General features: G+C 51.0%; 1 protein-coding gene across 1 annotated transcript in view; it reads right to left on the bottom strand.

Moving 5' to 3' along the window:
• LOC134339623 (mitogen-activated protein kinase kinase kinase 11-like) overlaps window positions 1-17416 on the bottom strand; it is a 108469-nt gene that overhangs the window by 25214 nt on the left and 65839 nt on the right. The gene's annotated exons all lie outside the window — the stretch shown is intronic.

Genomic DNA, 17416 nt, shown 5'->3' with positions numbered 1-17416 from the left:
ACCGCGAGATATCGGAGCAGAATTAGGCCATTTAGCCCATCGAGTCTGCTCCGCCATTTCATCATGGCCAATCCATTTTCCCTCTAGGCCCCAGTCTGCTGCCTTCTCCCCAAAACGTGGCGGGGGGGCAATCTATTCAAAATACGCTCGGTGGTAACTTTATTCCAGACACCCGTACACCCGCTCGTTAACGCAAATATCTAATCAGCCAATCACGTGGCAGCAACTCAATGCATTAAAGCATGCAGACACGGTCAAGAGGTTCAGTTGTTGTTCAGACCGAACATCAGAATGGGGAGAAAATGTGACCTAGGTGACTTTGACTGTGGAATGATTGTTGGTGCCAGATGGGGTGGTTTGAGTATCTCAGGATCTGCTGATCTGGGATTTTCATGCACAGCAGTCTCCAGAGTTTACAGAGAATGGTGCAAAAAACAAAAAAAAACAAAAAATCCAGTGAGCGGCGGTTCTGTAAGTGAAATCATCATCATCATCGTTATGCGCCATGTCATATGACATCATCATTATGTGCTGTGTCATATGACATCATCATTATGTGCCATGTCATATGACATCATCATTATGTGCTGTGTCATATGACGCGGACGATACATGGTCTTTCCACGACCATGATTGTTCCTGGCAAATTTTTCTACAGAAGTGGTTTGCCATCACCGCCTTCTGGGCAGTGACTTTACAGGATGGGTGACTCCACAACCTCCCCCCAGCCATTATCAATACTCTTCAGAGATTGTCTGCCTGGTGTCAGTGGTCGCGTAAACAGGACTTGTGATGTACACCAGCTCCACGAGCTGGTCCCACGGCTTCACGCGACCCTGATTGAGGGGGGCTAAGCAGGTGCTACACCTCGCCCAAGGGCGACCTGCAGGCTCGCGGAGGGAAGGAGCGCCTCGCACCTCCCCTGATAGGGATGCACCCCCACTCCGTAACCCGCAAAACGCCTTGTTAATGGGAGAGGTCAGAGGTGAACGGCCAGACTGGTTCAGGCTGACAGGAAGGCGACAGTAACTCAGATAACCACTCGTTACAACAGCGGTGTGCAGGAGAGCATCTCTGAACGCACAACATGTCGAACCTTGTGGTGGACAGGCTACAGCTGCAGAAGACCGTGAACATACACTCAGTGGCCACTTTATTAGGTACAAGAGGCGGCCACTGACTGTAGTTTATCCTCTGATCCTGCATCAGTGAATACCCGGTTAAATTCTGTCCAGTCACACACAAGAGAAGATCTGCAGATGCTGGAAATCCCAGCAACGCACACAAATTGGTGGAGGAACTCAGCAGGAGGCAGCGTCAATGGAAGAATGTACAGTCAACGTCTCAGGCCACGGTCCTTCGGCAGGACTGGGGAATAAAAGATGAGGAGTAGATTTAAGAGGTGGAGGGAGGGGGGAGAGAAACACCGGGCGATAGGTGAAACCAGAAGGGGAGGGATGGAGTAAAGAGCTGGGACGTTGATCGGTGGAAGATTCAGAAACCATGGAAGAAAGAAAAGGGAGGTGGAACACCAGAGGGAGGTGATGGGAGGTCAGGGAGATGAGGTGAGAGAGGAGAAAGGGGATGGGAGATGGTGAAGGGGATGGCATTACTGAAAGTTTGAGAAATCGATGTTCATGCCATCAGGTTGGAGGCTACCCAAACGGAATATAAGGTGTTGTTCCTCCAACCTAAGTTTGGCCTCATCGTGACAGTAGAGGAAGCCATGGATGGACGTATCGGAATGGGAATGGGAGGTGGAATTAAAATGTGTGGCCACTGTGAGATCCCACTTGTCCTGGCGGACGGAGCGTAGATGCTCGGAGAGGTGGTCTCCCAATCTACGTCAGGTCTCTCCGCTATACAGGAGGCCACACCAGGAGCACCGGACACAGAGGATGGCCCCGAAAGGCTCACAGGTGAAGTGTCACCTCACCTGGAAGGACTGAATGGTAGTGAGGGAGGAGGTGTAGGGCCAGGTGTAGCACTTGTTCTGCTTGCAAGGATAAATGCCAGGAGGGAGATCAGTGGGGGGGGGGGACGAATGGACAAGGGAGTCGCGTAGGGAGCGATCCCTGTGGAAAGCAGAAAGTGGGGCGGGGGGGGAGGATGTGTTTGGTGGTGGGATCCCGCTGGAGATGGCGGAAGTTTCGGAGAATTGTGTGCTGGACGCAGAGGCTAGTGGGGTGGTAGGTGAGGACAGGAGGAACCCTATCCCTGTCCACTTACTTTGCCGTTTAACAGAAGAGTTCTTTAACTGCCAGTTCTGTGTGAGGCCTGAGGGGGTCTTTTAGTCGCCACCCTTCACCCTCTCTGGGCCCAAGAGCACCCGGTGGGTTAACTTTGCCGGCTGGACGGAGGTGGCAGTGAACACCGGAGCCATCACCCCAGCGGCTCTGCCTTCGTCGGGGGTTTGAAGAGACTGCGCGCGGCAGCAAAGGCGCTTGCAAATTTCTACAGGTGAGTGCGGGGGAGGGCTGGGTGCGTCACACCCTGGGGGTGGGGGAGTGTGGAGGCTCCAACACACAGGATTTGCGAGGGGCTGCGGAGAGTCGCAGACCCCATCGTGGGCAACTTCAAAATCCCGTGCCTCACTAAGGACTCTGACCGTCCAGGACAATCCAGGAGCAGGTACCAGAGCCCGGAGACCCACACTCAATGTTTTAAAACACAGCTTCTTCTCGTCCGCCATCAAGTCTATCAGTCCTTTAGCATCTTCCAACCTGGTGGTATGATTGATTTCTCCTTCCAGTTAAAAAATATTCCCTCCCCACTCCCCTCTTCTTTTGTCCCCCACTCTGGCCTCTTCCCTCTTGCCTATCACCTCCCCCTGGGTCCCCCTCCTCCTTCCCTGTCTCTGATGGTCCACTCTCCTCTCCCATCAGATTCCTTCCTCTCCAGCCCCTGACCTTTCCCACCCACCCGGCTTTACCTGTCACCTTCCAGCTACCCCACTTCCCCCGACCCCCACCTTTTTATTCTGGAGTCCTCCCCACCTTCCTTCCCAGTCCTGAAGAAGGGTCTCGGCCCGAAACGTCGAGTGTTTATTCCTCTCCAGAGATGCTGCCTGACCTGCTCAGTTCCTTCAGCATTTTGTGTGTGTGTGTGTGATGCTTCAGATTTCTGCACTTTATGAACGACTACCTTTTATTTGCCCCTTGCTCCCCTTGAACAAACTTCACGACACACGTCAGTTTGAGGATAAACCCAATTCCGACTGGGAATCGACTCTTGGAAAACTATGGCTGCAGTGCAGCAGAGTGCCACCAGGTGGCACTGTCTGCCCCTCTCCACTTCAGGAGGTGGCCATCCGACCTGCTGTAATACTCCCACAGGACACAGGTTTGATTTCAAGATCTTCAATGCCCCTTGCCCACTTAATAATTGTGTCCGAAAGGCACAGACAGAAATTCAAGAGGCTTGAGGGGGGATCTGATATTATCTGCAGTATAATGCAGGAGGCCCAAAATATCTACTGTAACACACAAAAATTGCCGGAGGAACTCGGCATTTTGCCTCCCCCCCTTCACCCTTCCCCATTCCCATTTCCCTCTCTCACCTTATTTCCCTACCTCCACATCACCTCCCTCTGGTGCTCCTCCTCCTTTATCCTCTCCTATCAGATCCCCCCTTTGCCAGCCCGTTATCTCTTTCACCAATCAACTTCTCAGCTCTTTACTCCAACCCCTCCCCCTCCTGGTTCCACCCATCACCTGCCACCTTGTACGTCTTCCTCCCCGCCCCCCCACCTTCTTACTCTGACTTCTTATCTTCTTTTTTCCCGGTCCTGATGAAGGGTCTCGGCCTGAAACGTCGACTGTTTATTCCTCTCCGTAGATGCTGCCTGGCCTGCTGAGTTCCTCCGGCATTTTGTGTGTGCGTTGCTTTGGATATCCAGCATCTGCAGATTTTTTGTTTTGTCCCCGAAATATCTACCGCTCACCCCTCTCCAAAGATGCTGCCTGACCTGACGAGTTACGAAGGGAGCTCCTATACCTAATAAAGTGGCCACTGGGTGTATGTTCGTGGTCTTCTGCCGCTGTTAGCCCGTCCACTTCACAGTCCGACGTGTTGTGCGTTCAGAGATGCTCTTCTGCACACCGCTGTTGTAACGGGTGGGTAATTGAGTTACTGTTGCCTTCCTGTCAGCTTGAACCAGTCTGGCCATTTTCCCCTGACTTTTCTCATTAACAAAACATTTTCACCCACAGAACTGCCGCTCACTGGATTTTTTTTTTGTTTCTCGCCCGTCTCTGTAAATTCTAGAGAATGTCGTGAGTGTAAACCCCGGGAGGTACTGAGATACTCACACCACCCCATCTGGCACCAACAATCAAAGTCGCTTAGATCACATTTCTTCCCCCATTCTGATGTTCGGTCTGAAAAACATTGAGCCTCTTGACCATGTCTGCATGCTTTAATGCATTGAGTTGCTGCCACGTGATTGGCCAATTAGATATTTGCATTAATGAGCAGGTGTACCAGTGTACCTAATAAAGTGGCCACTGAGTGAATGATATTTCATCCTGAACGTATTTGCAAACCAGTGAATCGTCGCCGTCTTTGACGGGGGTAAATTGGGAGAAAGACCGAAGGAGTTCCTCAGCATTTTCTGCTTGTTTTTGGGGAAAATATCTGTCATGTACCCTTCACAATATCATCTCAAAAACACTCGTACAATAGGAGTGGATTACTGTAAATAACACAGCCAGTCTGGGTGTTGTTACATGGAGGGAACTGAAAAGTGTCTCGATGTAATGTACCGACAAAACTGGTTTCAAAGGAAGCTATTTCATGCACATCCATCTGCTAATGTAACTTGTTAAAAAGTTAGATTATTTGTCACATCTGCATTGAAACATACAACCCAGTCCATCAACGTGGAACGCTGTCGCAGGAAAGCATCATCCAACATCAGAGATCCCCACCACCCAGGCCATGCTCTCTTCTCACTGCTGCCATCAGGAAGGAGATATAGGAGCCTCAGAACGCACATCACCAGGTTCAGGAACAGTTATTACCCCTCAACCACCAGGTTCAGGAACAGTTACTACCCCTCAACCATCAGGAAGGAATAACAGGGGCCTCAGGACTCACACCACCAAGTTCAGGAACAGTTATACCCCCTCAACCATCAGGAAGGAGGTACAGGAGCCTCAGGACTCAAACCACCAGGTTCAGGAACAGTTACTACCCCTCAACCATCAGGAAGGAATAACAGGGGCCTCAGGACTCACACCACCAGGTTCAGGAACAGTTATACCCCCTCAACTATCAGGAAGGAGGTACAGGAGCCTCAGGACTCACACCACCAGGTTCAGGAACAGTTACTACCCCTCAACCATCAGGAAGGAGGTACAGGAGCCTCAGGACTCACACCACCAGGTTCAGGAACAGTTATTACCCCTCAGCCATCAGGAAGGAGGTACAGGAGCCTCAGGACTCACACCACCAGGTTCAGGAACAGTTATTACCCCTCAGCCATCAGGAAGGAGGTACAGGAGCCTCAGGACTCACACCACCAGGTTCAGGAACAGTTATTACCCCTCAGCCATCAGGAAGGAGGTACAGGAGCCTCAGGACTCACACCACCAGGTTCAGGAACAGTTATCACCCCTCAACCATCACACTCCTGAACTAGAGGGGATAATTTCACCAAACTTCACTCGCCCTATCACTGAACTGTTCCCACAACCTACGGACTCACTTTCAAGGACTCTTCGTCTCATGTTCTCGACATTTATTGATTATTTATTTATTTACTATTATTTCTTTTTGTATATGCACAGTTTGTTGTCTTTTGTATGCTGGTGGAATGCCCATGTTGGTGCGGTCTTTCATTAATTCTGTTATGATTATTGTTCTGTTGTTGGATTTATTGAGTAAGCCTGCAGGAAAATGAATCTCAGGGTTGTACGTGGTGACATCTGCATACTCCGATCATAAGTTTACTTTGAATCTTTGAAACATGCAGTGAAATGCATCGTTGTTGGGCCGATGACCAACGCAGTCCGAGAGCGGGCTGGGGGGCGGCCCGCAAATGTCAGCACCGCCTCTAGTGACCACGTGGCACGCCCACAACCCGCTGACGCTAACCCATCCGACTTTGGAATGTGGGGGGTGGGGAACCGGAGCACCCGGAGGAAACCCGCGTGGGGAGAAGGTACAAGCCCCGCTCAGGCACCAGCGCAGGAAGTAAAGTTCAAAGTTCAAAGTGCATTTATGATCACAGTGTGCATATTTATACAACGCCGAGACTTGTCTGCCTACAGGCAGCCCCGGAACAAAGAGAGCCCCAAAGGACACGGTTTTAAAAAAAGGCATCAAGACATCGAGAGGAAGAAACACAAATCGCACAAACAATAAAAGTAAGTAAAGCAACATTTGGAGCTGAAGTTTTACGAGTGGCGCGGGGCCAGGTTTCACAGCACCGGAGCAGGCCACAGGCCCAGTTCAGTGTGGAGCAGAGCGGAGAGAAGAACTGGCCTGCTCCAGTCCCGATACCCTTCCCCATCCACCCTGGCCCCGGTGCTTCTGGTTCTGGGACCGCTCTGTGGCCCTGAACCCTGCCGCCACGGCGCGGCCCGTACCCGACCTCTACAATCCGACCCGGCCTCGCAAATCGACCAGACGCCGGGACTTTCCCCTCGCTCTCGACCCCACCCGCCACCTCAGCCTTCGACCGGGCCTTCCCTGCTCCCCACGCCTCTGCTCGTTTCCGCTCCCCTCGACTGTGTCTCACCCGCATTCCCGCCACCGCTTCTCCGCCGTTAACACTGAGCACTTCCACAACGCGTTATTAATAGTTCGTTTTGTGCTTTGATGCCAATAAGTGGTCACTGGGCATTACCCACTAGATTTTAACTACCTCCTCCCCGTTCCTAGTCCGTTTTCAGCGGGCGCTAAAGCTACCAACGTCGGAAACCGTTCATCAGTGCTTTAATCTAAAGCAAAGAGCAGATTATTATTTAAATGGTAAAAGATTGCAGCACGCTGCTGTACAGAGGGACTCGGGAGTGCTTGTGCATGAATCACAAAAGGTTGGTTTGCAGGTACAACAGGCTATCAAGCAGGCAAATGGGATGTTAGCCTTCATTGCTGGAGGGATTGAATTCAAGAGCAGGGAGGTTATGCTGCAACTGTACTGGATACTGGTGGTGTGTGGCCAAGTGGTTAAGGCGTCGGTCTAGTGATCTGAAGGTCGCTACTTCGAGTCTTGGCTGAGGCAGCGTATTGTGTCCTTGAGCAGGGCACTTAACCACACATTGCTCTGCGACGACACTGGTGCCAAGCTGTATGGGTCCTAATGCCCTTCCCTTGGACAACATCGGTGGCGTGGAGAGGGGAGACTTGCAGCATGGGCAACTGCCGATCTTCCATACAACCTCACCCAGGCCTGCGCCCTGGAAACCTTCCAAGGCGCAAATCCATGGTCTCATGAGACTAACAGATGCCTATATAACATAGGGTACCGGTGAGGCCGCATCTGGAGTACTGTGTGAAGATCTGGTCTCCATACTTGAGGAAGGATATACTGGCTTGGGGAGGCAGTGCAGAGGAGGTTCACCAGGTTGATTCCAGAGATGAGGGGGTTAGACTATGAGGAGAGATTGAGTTGCCTGGGACTATACTCACTGAAATTCAGAAGAATGAGAGGAGATCTTATAGAAACATATATAATTATGAAAGGGGTAGATAAGATAGAGGCAGGAAAGTTGTTTCCACTGGTAGGTGAGACTAGAACTAGGGGACGTAGCCTCAGGATTCAGGGCAGTAGATTTAGGACGGAGATGAGGAGGAACTGATTTTCCCAGAGAGTGGTGAATCTGTGGAATTCTCTGCCCAATGAAGCAGTGGAGGCTGCCTCAGTAAATATATTTAAGACAAGGTCGGATAGATTTTTGCACAGTAGAGGAATTAAGGTTTATGGGGAAAAGGCAGGTGGCTGGAGATGAGTCCAAGGTCAGATCAGCCATGATCTTATTGAATGGCGGAACAGGCTCGACGGACCAGATGGCCGACTCCTGCTCCTATTTCTTATGTTCTTATCTGTTATGGTAGGGGTTCCCAAACTCGTTATGCCAAGGACCAACACTATTAAGCAAGGGTCCGTGGATCCCAGGTTGGGAACGTCAGAGTTCTGGATTTGACTGTCACCTTGGATCTCGCACTCCGTGCTTTTCCTCTTCCTGCCCTACAACGTACCTGTACCTGCCCGTGTCTCCCCCACCCCATCCTGTCCTTATCGAAGTTCAGAGTGAAGTTTATTGTCAGAGTACGTACACCACATCCAACCTCCGGAATCCCCTTCCCGCAGGCGCCCCAGGCACGCCATCGTATCCGCCAAAAGCCCCACGCAACAGAGGACAGACCGGACAAAGAATTAACAATAAAAAGGTGCACGAACAATATATATCGAACGCGAACTGCAGAAAGTGAGTCCCGGGGCTGTGGAGCCAGTTCAGCGCGGCGGAGAGCGAAGTCGGTCCAGGACAACAACTGCCCCCAACCCCGGCGGCGTGGGACCCAGGCCTCAAATCCTCCCCCTCGCGGCTCGCTTCTCTTCCATACTTTTCCCCGCTTCCCTCCCTGTCTCCTTTTCTGCTTCCTTCCAACGTCTCTGTTCTCACCTTCCTCCCATTTCTCCCTCGTTCGTCCTTGTTCTCTCCCTCTCGTTCCTCATTACCTCCGGCATCCCCATCTCTCATTTCCCCGTCGTTCCTCTTTTTCCTTTGCTTTCGCTCTTGTTAACTATTTATCTATTTCTTGCAAAGCTCCCTCATTTTCTTCAATTCTTCCACTCTCTCACTTTAGCTCTTTCTCACTCTCTCCACTTTTCTCACTCTCTTTCTCACTTTCTCCCTCCCCTTCTCTCATTCTCCCTCTTTCTCACTCTCTCTCTCTCCCCCCCTTTTCTCACTCTCCCTCTCTTTCTCTCTCCCCACACATTCTATTCGTCTCTCACTTTCCCTCTTTCTCCATCTCTCCCCCCTCTATTTCTTTCTCCTCTCTCTCCCACATACTCTTTCTTACCCTCCCTTTCCCTCTCTCACAATCTCTCTTTCTCTCTCTCATTCTCCCTCCTCCTCTGTCTCCCTCCCTCCCTCTCTTTCTCACTCCTCCTCTCTCCCCTCACTCTCTCCCTCTCTCACGTCTTTCTACTCTCCCTCCCCCTTTATCTCTCTCACTCCACTCTCTCTCTCACTCCCTCCCTCTCTGACTCACTCTCTCGCCCCCCCCTCCCCCTCACTCTGACATATCGCGCCAGTTACCATGACAACTACAGAACACTAAGAACGACCGGGTGCAGACCGTAACATGTCAAAACACGCGCCGACTGGGAACTCCGAAACTTTATCCGACGCCCCTCGCGGTCTTTCCCGAGAAAGCGCGGAATTACGGACATCACTGCTATGCTCCTGACCAGGGCTGAGTTTAAACGATTAAAAATAAAAATGATCTGATGCCAGAGGAGACATCACTGGGGAGAAACGACTTTCTCTGGCGGGGTAGGGCCGGGATGTTAGCAAGCATTTTCTTTACACAAAGGGGAGTGGAGATCTGAAACTTAACTCCAGCAAAGCCGTTGAGGATGCAGAAGGTCAACTGGGACCTGAAAGCTGACAGATTTTTGTTTGATTATGAAGCTCAAGCCGGTCAGATAGAATTACCAAACAGCTCAGCTATGTTCTAATTGAATGGTGGGACTGAATGCCTCCTCTGTCTTGCTTGTTGTGAACGATTGGTGTTTGTATCTCAAGCTTCCGGTTCCTGGGGAGCTGGTTTTTAACTCTTTCAGGCCCTCATCCCCCACTCCCTGCAACCCCTCCACGTCACCTCTGCAACCTCGCTCCTCTTCATTGTCAACTGGATCCCCGGCTTCCTAACCAGAAGACCACAATCTATGCACCTTGGACAATCAACACTGGTGCACCTCAGGGACGGGTGCTCAGCCCACTGCTCTACTCTCTCTCTCTCTGTCTGCACCCATGACCGTGGGGCTAGGCACAGCTCCAGTGCCAATCACAGATCTGCTGACGGTACAGCCATCGTCGGCTTAACCTCAGACGGTGACGAGAGGGCGTACGGGAGCGAGACAGATCAGCTGGTTGAGTGGTGGGGTAAGTCGAGGGAACACGCACCAGTCCTCGTAGAGGGGTCAGAGGTGGAAGGAGTGAGCAACTTCAAGTTCCTAGATGTCGACGTCTCTGAGGATCTAACCTGGACCCAACATATCGATGAGGCTACAAGGAAGGCACGAACAGCGGCCATATTTCATTGGGAGGTTGAGGAGATTTGGTTTGTCACCAAAAAACGCGCAAATTTCTACAGATGTACTGTGGAGAGCATTCTGACTGGCTGCATCACTGTCTGGTATGGGGGGGTCGAGAGGCTACTGCACAGGATCAAAGTAAGCTGCAGGGAGTTGTAAACTCAGTCAGCTCCATCATGGGCACCAGCCTCTGTAGTATCCAGGACTTCTTCAAGGAGCGGTGTCTCAGAAAGGCAGCGTCCATCATTAGGGACCCCCACCACCCAGGACGTGCCCTCTTCTCATTGCTACCATCAGGGAGGAGGTACAGGAGCCTGAAGGCACACACTCACCGATTCAGGAACAGCTTCTTCCCCTCTGCCGTCCGATTTCTGAATGGACATGGAACCCGTGAACACTACCTCACTACTTTTTAATTTCTATTTTTGCACTCCTTATTTAATTTATATAAACTTACTGTAATTCACAGCTTCGTTCTCTATTATTACGTATTGCTTTGAACTACTGACACAAAGACAACAAATTTCACCATATGTGCCGGTGATATTAAACCTGATTTTGGCTTCACGCTCCACTGCCCCCTTTTCAGCCTTGAGTTACATTCCTCAAGCCTTGCTCCTGTGAGAAAGCATTGCAACCCTTTTTACAGCAGCTGTCAAAGACACACAACCAGGTGACGGCGGCGGGGGAGTAGTCTAGGACTACCAATGACTGCCAATAACGTCTTTACTAATACAACGGAAACCAAAAGGACCGGAGACCGGACAATTGCGGAATCTGCACAGAGCTCGATTGAACTGAACTGAACTGGATGTGCCTGGACTGGTTGGAGGACTCTGTGGTTCGATGTTTTAGGTTCTGTGCTTTGTTTTTTGCCGTTCGCGCGATTCGCTCTTTCGCTTTGCACGTTGGAGGTTTAACGTTTGTCTTTGAATGGGTTCCGTGCTCTTTTCTTTCGCGTTTCGCGGCTGTCTGCGGGGGAGACGAACCTCAGGGTTGGACACTGCATGCATAGTTCGGTAATGAATGCCATTTGAATCTTTGAACTGCATTCAGGTCGAAAGGCAATGAATCTAAAACAGGGTTCCCAGTCTTTTTTTATGCCACTGAGCCTTACCATTTACTGAGGGGGGGGGTGTACGTGGACCACAGAGAAACAGTGTAAAATAACAGGACGGGACTGTAGGGTAGCGCGTATGACAGCCCCAGCTGTAAGATCAGGGTTCGATTCCTGCTGCTACCCGTAAGGAACGTTCTCCCCATGACCGCGTGGGTTTCCTCCCACATTCCGGAGACGTAGGAGTGAGTAGGTTAACGAGTCATGGCAAATCGTCCCGTGAATTGGCCCGCCGGAGCAATGCATCTCAGCCAACCCGTTCCATTGCGAGGGCGTTACCGCACAGTTGGGGGTCAGCGGGCTGCCGGCGCGCTACGTTGGCGCCCGGAGGTGTGGCGACGCCCGCGGGCTGCCCGGCGCAGTCCCCGCTGACTCGCTTCAGCGCAAGCGACGTCCTTCGCGGTACGTAGCGATGTGCGCGCGGGGAAACAAAGCCGATCTTTTCCCCCTCTCTTTTGGCCCCTCCCCTGTCGAGGCCTTCCAACATTCGACAAGGCTGGGCGCAAGCACGAAGTGGCTCATTGTCTCTGAAAGCGGATTCCTTGCCAGGTCAGGATGAAACACGTGTGAAAGGAAGGAATTCAGGTAACCCCAGAGGCTCTGGCTGTACATTTTCAACCCCTCCTCCCTGGCTAAAACAAAAACACGCCAGCAGCCTGAAGGCACACACTCAACGATTCAGGAACAGCTTCTTCCCCTCTACCTCACTACTGAATGAGCAGTGAATCCATGAACACTACCTCACGACTTTTTTAATATTTTTTCACTGCTTAATTAATTTACCTCCAAGAGGACCACAACATTGTCGTAGAGTTTGGAGGCTTGCGGTCCTTAAAGAAACATATAAAATTATGAACGGGATAGATAAGATAGAGGCAGGAAAGTTGTTTCCACTGGTAGGTGAGACTAGAACTCGGGGACAAAGCCTCGAGATTCAGTGGAGTAGATTTAGGACGGAGATGAGGAGGAACTGCTTTTCCCAGAGAGTGGTGAATCTGTGGAATTCTCTGCCCAATGAAGCAGTGGAGGCTGCCTCAGTAAATATATTTAAGAGAAGGTTGGATAGATTTTTGCATAGTAGGGGAATTAAGGGTTATGGGGAAAAGGCAGGTAGGTGGAGATGAGTCCATGGTCAGATCAGCCTTGATCTTATTGAGTGGCGGAGCAGGCTCGACGGGCCGGATGGCCGACTCCTGCTCCTATTTCTTATGTTCTTGAGAGCTACGTTGGCTGGAGTCAGGGCTTTGTGCTTTGGCTCTTGGTAGGGTCACCCATGCCAAACAGGGTCAAAGGGTAGAGGTCAGGCTAAGAGTGGCCACACCGGTCCTCCAGGTTCGGGGCCAACAACCCTGACTGGTCAGACAAAACTGTTACAGAAACAGCAGCGAAGAATCCTTCTACATCTGAGCGACCAAGGATAGACAGGGAATGGAGGATCTTCATCGATGCCCTCAACACCAGCGGTGTAATGGGCAGTACGTTAATTAATTTAACTTAAAAAAAATATCTATCTACTTAACGTAATTCACATTTTTTTCTGTTATCGTGTATTGCATTGTGCTGCTGCCACAAAGACGACAAACACATTTCACCGTGTACGCCAGTGATATTAAGCCCAATTCTGATCAGATTATAATATTATTTATAAAGGGAGGGTGTGAGCATGGGGCCAAGTGGTTAAGGCATTGCACTAGCGACCTGAAGCTCGTGGGTTCGAGCCCCAGCCGAGGCAGTGTGTTGTGTCCTTGAGCAAGGCACTTAACCACACATTGCTCTGCAACAACACCGGTGCCAAGCTGTATGGGTCCTAATGCCCTTCCCTTGGACAACATCGGTGTCGTGGAGAGGGGAGACTTGCAGCACGGGCAACCGCCGGTCTTCCATACAACCTTGCCCAGGCCTGCGCCCTGGAGAGTGAAGATTTTCCAGGTGCAGATCCGTGGTCTCGCAAGGCTAACGAATGCCTTTATTTATTTACACTTTATAAAGGGAGGACGGGATCAACTGAGAAATTTCAGATTTCCACCGTCTACATCGTTAAATTGATAGTGATTTCCTCAGACAGTGAAGCAGTTCAGACCCAAATGCAGCAGGACTTGAACAATATCCAGGCTTGGGCTGACAAGTGGCAAGTAACGTTCGAGCCACACAAGTGCCAGGCAATGACCATCTCCAACAAGAGAGGCTGTAACCATCGTCCCTCGACATTCAGTGGCATCACCATCACTGAATCCCCTACTATCAACATCCTGGGGGTGACCATTGACAGCAAACTGAACTGGTCCAGCCATATAAACACCGTGACTACCAGAGCAGGTCAAAGGCCAGGAATCCTGCGGCGTGTAACTCACCTCCTGACTCCCCAAAGCCTGTCCACCATCTACAAGGCTGAGGTCAGGAGTGTAATGGAATACTCGCCACTCACCTGGGTGAGTGAAGCTCCACCATCACTCGAGAAGCTCGACACCATCCAGTACCAGGCAGCCCACTCGATTGGTACCCCTTCCACAAGCATCAAATCCCTCCACCATCCACGGACAGTTACAGCAGTGTGTACTATCTACAAGATGCACTGAAACAACACACCAACGTTCCCCAGGCAGCACCTTCCAGACCAACGACCACCACCATCTAGAAGGACGAGAACAGCAGATACCTGGGAACACCACCACTTGGAAATCCCCCTCCAGGTCACTCACCATCCTGACTTGGAAACATATCACCGTTCCTTCATTGTCTCTGGGTCAAAATCATGGAATCCCCTCCCTAACAGCTCTGTGGGTGTCCCTACACCTCAGGGACTGCAGTGGTTCAAGAAGGCAGCTCATCACCCACCTTCTCAAGGGCAACTAGGGATGGGCGATAAATGCTGGCGACGCCCGTGTACCGTAAATGAATTTTTAAAAAATAATTACAGATTATCAGAGGGGTGGAACTGATCCTGAGCGACATTTGGGTTGGTTTAGAAAATCACAGATCAATCAGGAAGAGTGATCCTTGGATTTACGAAGGTAAGATGCTCCCCCTCTGAGCAGGTTAAGGTTTTTTTTGGTCTAAGTGGTGGAATACATAAAACTTTATGCCGGACGGTGGCGTAGAGTTTAGCGCGGTCGTTTCACAGCGACCCGGGTTAACTTCCCGCCGCTGCCCGTTGTTAGAGTGTACTTTTTTGGGTAGATGATTCGTTTACACTTAAATGACTTTGACTACCAGACTTCTATTTGACAAATGCAGGCCAGGCAGCATCTCTAGGAAGAGGTGCATCGACGTTTCAGGCCGAGACCCTTCGTCAGGACCATCTGAAGGAAGTTAGTAAGAGATTTGAAAGTGGGAGGGGGAGGGGATATCCAAAATGATAGGAGAAGACAGGAGGGGGAGGGATGGAGCCAAGAGCTGGACAGGTGATTGGCAAAAGGGATATGAGAGGATCATGGGACAGGAGGTCCAGAGAGAAAGACAAGGGGGAGGGGGGAAAAACCCCAGAGGATGGGCAAGGGGTATAGTCAGAGGGACAGAGGGAGAAAGAGGAGAGAGAGAGAGAGAGAGAGAAAGAATGTGTGTATAAAAATAAATAACAGATGGGGTACGAGGGGGAGGTGGGGCGACCCGACGCAGAATGGGAGACCGCTTTGCTGAACACCTACGCTCTGTCCGCCAGAGAAAGCAGGATCTCCCAGTGGCCACACATTTTAATTCCACATCCCATTCCCATTCTGATATGTCTATCCACAGCCTCCTCTACTGTAAAGATGAAGCCACACTCAGGTTAGAGGAACCTTATATTCCGTCTGGGTAGCCTCCAACCTGATGGCATGAACATCGACTTCTCAAACTTCCACTAATGCCCCACCTCCCCCTCGTACCCCATCTGTTATTTATTTTTATACACACATTCTTTCTCTCTCTCTTTCTTCCTCTGTCCCTCTGACTGTACCCCTTGCCCATCCTCTGGTTTTCCCCCCTCCCCCTTTTCTTTCTCCCTGGGCCTCCTGTCCTATGATCCTCTCGTATCCCTTTTGCCAATCACCTGTCCAGCTCTTGGCTCCATCCCTCCCCCTCCTGTCTTCTCCTATCATTTTGGATCTCCCTCTCCCCCTCCCACTTTCAAATCTCTTACTAGCTCTTCCTTCAGTTAGTCCTGACGGAGGGTCTCGGCCCGAAACGTCGACTGCGCCTCTTCCTAGAGATGCTGCCTGGCCTGCTGCGTTCACCAGCAACTCTGATGTGTGTTGCATGAATTTCCAGCATCTGCAGAATTCCTGTTTTTATTTGCCGAAGTACTGTGGATTGAGTTCACAACAATGGGCTTCCTAAAAAGGTGTGGATACCAGATGCTTCTGGCGCAGTAGTTTGACCCGATGCGGTAGTTTCGAAGACAGTGTTATCTATACATTATAAATATTAATTGTCTTCTATGTTAGCATGGGAAATGCCAAATAAATGTATGGTAGACTTAACTTACATTCCTAAAGGCTGTGGATACCAACCCAGACATGTTGGCGTTGGAAGGAAAGGATGGTGTGATATTTTGTATGTAGCTTCAAAGGGAAGCATTGTCTATGCATTGTCTATAACTTTTTAAGTAGCGATTGCCTTTGTGTTTAGCATATAAATATCGAGCCCACGCTGAGCTAGCAGACCTTTCTGCGGAAAGCGTCTCTGTCCGTATGCCTGCTTGTTGTGTCGAATAAAGAAGCTGGTTTGTATCTACCAGTGACTCTGTCTCTCCAGTGATTTCATCCACGCTACAACACCTGTGAGGAGTTTGTACGTTCTCCCCGTGACTGCGTGGGTTTCCTCCGGGTGCTCTGGTTTCCTCCCACTGTCCGAAGATGTACCGGTCGGTACACTCAACTGGGATTAAATCGGGTTGGTGGGAGGGGGGATGTGTGTCTCGAGAGGCTGGAAGGACCCACTCCACACAATAAACAAACAGATAGATAGATAAATAAGCCCGATAAATTGGATCGAAAGATGCGCGCAAGAACTTAAGGAAAAGGAGCAGGAGTCGGCCTTTTGGCCCGTCGAGCCTGCTCCGCCATTCAATACGATCCTGGCCGACCTGGCACAAGTTCACACGTGGATTTACTATCGAAGAACGTGTCTGTCACCGTATACTACCCTGAGATCCATTTTCTTGTGGGCATTCACTGGCAAGTAACACCCGGGGGACTCAGCAGGTCAGGCAGCGTCTATGGAGGGGAATGAACAGCCGCTGTGTCGGGCCGAGACCCTTCTTCGGGACTGACCCTGAGCTAATGAGGGGCCCTGGTCCTGAAATATCGACCGCCCCCCCCCCACCCCCCCCCCCGGTTCCCCTCCGCAGATGCTGCCTGACCTGCTGAGTTTCTCCAGCGTTATGAAGGGGGCACAGACTGGGTAAATGCAAGCAGACCTTTACTTTCCCCACCTCCCCTCCCACCCCCACTGAGGTGGGGCAGGGCGACAACCAGAGGTCAGGGGTTAAGGGTGAAAGGTGAGAAGTTGAAGGGGAACGTGAGAGGAAACTTCTTCACTCAGAGGGTGGTGAGAGAGTGGGATGAGCTGCCAACACAAGTGGTGCATGTGAGCTCGAGTTCAACATTTAAGTAAAGTTTGGATAGGTACATGGATGGGAGGGTTATAGAAACATAGAAACATAAAAAATAGGTGCAGGAGTAGGCCATTCGGCCCTTCGAGCCTGCACCGCCATTTAGTATGATCATGGCTGATCAACCAACTCAGAACCCCGCCCCAGCCTTCCCTCCATACCCCCTGACCCCCGTAGCCACAAGGAGGGCTTTTGTCCCGGTGCAGGGCAATGAGAGTAGGCTTCAGCAAGGACTAGATGGGCTGAAGGGCCTGTTTCTGTGCTGTACCTTTACATGATGAGTTTGTGCGCGTCACGTGAGATTTAAGGTAAGGGTAGAAGCAAGGTGACATCGTTGCCCCTCTCCCAGACCGAGCAGGGGTCGGAACTGGAAGCTCTCACCGCACTTACACGCCATCTAGGTGTGCACTCGAGGAGCGTGACCCGGTGACAGAAG

The sequence above is a fragment of the Mobula hypostoma genome, chromosome 30 (assembly GCF_963921235.1).
Source record: "Mobula hypostoma chromosome 30, sMobHyp1.1, whole genome shotgun sequence".
In the NCBI taxonomy this organism is placed as follows: domain Eukaryota; kingdom Metazoa; phylum Chordata; class Chondrichthyes; order Myliobatiformes; family Myliobatidae; genus Mobula; species Mobula hypostoma.
This window is presented reverse-complemented; position numbering and strand designations above follow the sequence as displayed.